A 3,539-nucleotide genomic window follows, 5' to 3' on the forward strand; every position below is an offset into this window, starting at 1 on the left:
CTTTTTCTGCTTATGTGGTGCTGAGGAATCAAACCCAGGGCCTCATGCATGCAAGGCAAGCACTCTACCACTGAGCCACCTTCCCAGCCCCCAATTAGTTTTTCTTAAAAAAATCAATTTAAATTATCAAGTATATTCTAACAAATCCAAACTTTAGGTATTTATAGTAAAATCTCTTGACCATTTTCAGTCTTCCTTCGATAAAATCTTTCTCTGAAGCCAAGCCCTGGTGGCTTAGGCCTATAATAACTATTCTGGAGGCTGAGATCTGAGGATCGTGATATGAAGCCAGCTCGGGCAAGAGTCATTGAGACTTATTATCTCCAAGTGACCTCAGAAAACTGGAAGTAAAGCTGTGGCTCTAAGTAGTAGAGCAGTAGCTTTGAGTGGCAAAAGCTCAGGGATGGTGCCCAGACTTTGAGTTCAAGCCCCATGACTGACAAAAAAAAAGTCTTTCCCTGAGATTTGGTGTGTCCTGTCACACCTTTTTCTTAAAAATTTTATCAAATAGCATACTTTGTTAATGTCCTGTACCCTAATATATGAAGATAGGATTTGGATTTGGTGAGGAAAAAATGTGGCATATCCCAATGTTTTTGTGAAAATTGGCTATGAATTCAATCCTGGTACCAGTGCTCGCTTGCACTCTTCTCCTCTCTCCCCTCTCTCACTTTCTCCCACTCTCTCCCTTCTTCCCCTTTTATCCTTCTCCCCTCAGTCCCCACAAAAGACATTATAGAATTAGGAGGTGATGTAGCATGAAATAAGCCATGTATGATTATCGGAACTTCAGCTCATCTATGTGAATACTGTCTGAGAGGTGAAGGGTCACAGGCTGTGGTACTTTTGCTTCCCTCAGCTATAACAGATGAGAGAGAATTTGAAAGGTCTCCAAAACTGAAAGGCAATATGTATGCGGATAATTTTTACTTTAGGAATAGTTGAGTCTGATTTTTTAAGTCTGTTATAAATTTCCTGATGTATTTATGTTGCTGGAATTTCAGAATGCTTCCCTTAGAAGATCATGTCCATCCTGATAAGCATCAGATACAATCACACAAGATTGTATCTTAAAAAAAAAATGTATCTGAGACCCACCAGCCTGCTTTGTTTTTTGTGTATGGCTGGCTGATTGCATTCTGTAAGTTTTCTTTTTAGATACTAAAACCTTCCCAGTTAGAATCTTTTTTTATTTTTATTTTTTGGTGACAGTCCTGGGACTTAAACTCAGGGCCTGGGCACTGTTCCTATGTTCCTGAACTTCCTTTGTTCAAGGCTAGCTCTCTACCACTTGACCCACAGTGCCACTACCAGCTGCTTTTTTTTTTTTTTTGCCAGTCCTGGGGTTTGAACTAAGGGCCTGGGCCCCTGCCTGAGCTTCTTTTGCTCAGGCTAGCACTCTACCACTTGAGCCACAGTGTCACTTCTGGCTTTTTCTCTTTATGTGGTACTGAGCTCTTACATCTTTTTGGTAGTTTATTGGAGATGAAGTCTCACAGACTTTCCTGGCTGGCTTTGAACCTTAATCTTCAGATCTCACTCCTGAGTGTAGCTAAGATTACAGATGTGAGCTACTACTCAGAAGAATTTTCATTGCTCAGATATATAGGATTGTGGGCTGGGAAGGTGGCTCAGTGGTAGAGCGTTTGCCTTGCATGCATGAGGCCCTGGGTTCAGTTCCTTAGCACCACATAAGCAAAAAGAAAAAAAGCCAGAAGTGGCACTGTGGCTCAAGTGGTAGAGTGCTAGCCTTGAGCTGAAGAGCTGAGGGACAGTGCCTAGACCCAGAGTTCAGGCCCCATAACTGGACCCCAAAAAAAGAGAAGATATATAGGATTGTTGCTCTAGAACTTTTTTTTTCCGGCATTTTTTTTTTTAATTGTGAAAATACTGTACAGAGGGGTTACAATTACATGGGCAAGATCATGAGTACATTTCTTATCAAGCATTGTAGCCTCCTCCTTTGTTTCCCCTTCCCATCCCTTTCCATTTTTCCCACCCAATTAGAACTTTCTTATCTACTGATAATTACAGTTGTGTTTGTTAGGTTTTTAAAAAGAGGTAGCTGAGTAAGAACTGCACCACGCAGGTGGTATTCAGGTAAGGGGTAGGTTTATTCATTGTTCAGGCTGGCACCAGGCCATCTTGGTCCTCAACGCGGTGGGGAAAGGCCTGGGAAAGAGAGAGCTGGGAAAGAGAGAGAGATGGGGAAAAGAGCTAAGAGAGAGCTAGAAAAGAGAGAAAATAGCTAGACAAGAGAAGAGCTAGAGAAGAGCTAGAAAAGAGCAGAGAGAGGGCGTCTTGGCCTGGGCTAGGCCTTATCTAGGGTATGGGTGGAGAAAGGTGTGGTCACATCAAATTCAGATGTGACCTCAGGGGATGCAGCAGATGTGACCTCATCCAGGTGTCTCAGTTGCCTAGGTAACACAGGTATAGGTGGAGACTTTGCTGCGAGGAGGGTGGAGTCTGCTAGCCATCCAGGAGTGGACCTTACAGTGTTTAGGTTTATACTTAGGATGTTTTCAGAGGTGTGTGAAGTATGTACTTGTTGCTGAATAGTAATAGCTGCCTCCTTGTTCATTGTTCCTACTAGCTTATTGTTGAAGCTGTCAGTTCTTTGCCTTATTCAACTCTCCCAGAAGCTATCTGCGAATGGTATTTCGTATATACTTTTACACGTAGTTTGCTTTTGTCTGCTTTTTGTTTAATCGTCAATAGAAAGTAAAAGATGTCTGTGTGTGTATTTGTGTTTGTGTGCCAGTCTTAAAGCTTGAACTCAGGACCTGAACGCTGTCCCTGAGTTTTTTTCCTCCCCCGCAAGGTTTGTTCTCTACCACTAGAGCCACAGCTCCGTTTTCGGATTTTTCCTGGTTAATTAGAGATAAGAATCTCATGGACTAAGCTGCCGGGGCTGACTTTGTACTGTGATCCTCAGATCTCATACTTCTTTTTTTTGTCCACCATGGGACTTGAACTCTGGGCCCATGCACTATCCCTGAGCTCTTCAGCTCAAGGCAAACACTCTACCACGTGAGCCAGAGCACCAGTTCCAGTTTTCTGGTGGTTAATTGGAGATAAGAGTCCCAAAGACTTTTCTTGCCCCGGCTGGCTTTGAACTGTGATTCTCAGATCTCAGCCTCCTGAGTAGCTAGGATTACAGGTGTGAGCCACCAGTGCCCGGCCAGATCTCATACTTCTAGCTAGCTAGGTTAATAGGCATGAGACACTGGCACCTGGCTTGATTTTTAAAAAATTTGTATGTATGTATTTATTTGTTTATTTAATACTGGATGCTGGTCTTGGGGCTTTAACTCAGTGTTGTTGTTGTTTTTTTAACTGATTGAAGACTCTAGGGGATTTATTTGCCCTCAGTGGCCATGAACTCTTCCTGAGTAGTTAGGACTACAGGTGTGAGCCATCTGCACTCAGCTACAAATCTTTTTTTTTTTTTTTTGTCGGTCGTGGGGCTTGAACTCTGGGCCTGGGCGCTGTCCTTCAGCTCTTCAGCTCAAAGCGAGCACTCTACCACTTGAGCTACA

This window comes from Dipodomys ordii, unplaced genomic scaffold (assembly GCF_000151885.1).
Source record: "Dipodomys ordii isolate 6190 unplaced genomic scaffold, Dord_2.0 Scaffold35, whole genome shotgun sequence".
Taxonomy (NCBI): domain Eukaryota; kingdom Metazoa; phylum Chordata; class Mammalia; order Rodentia; family Heteromyidae; genus Dipodomys; species Dipodomys ordii.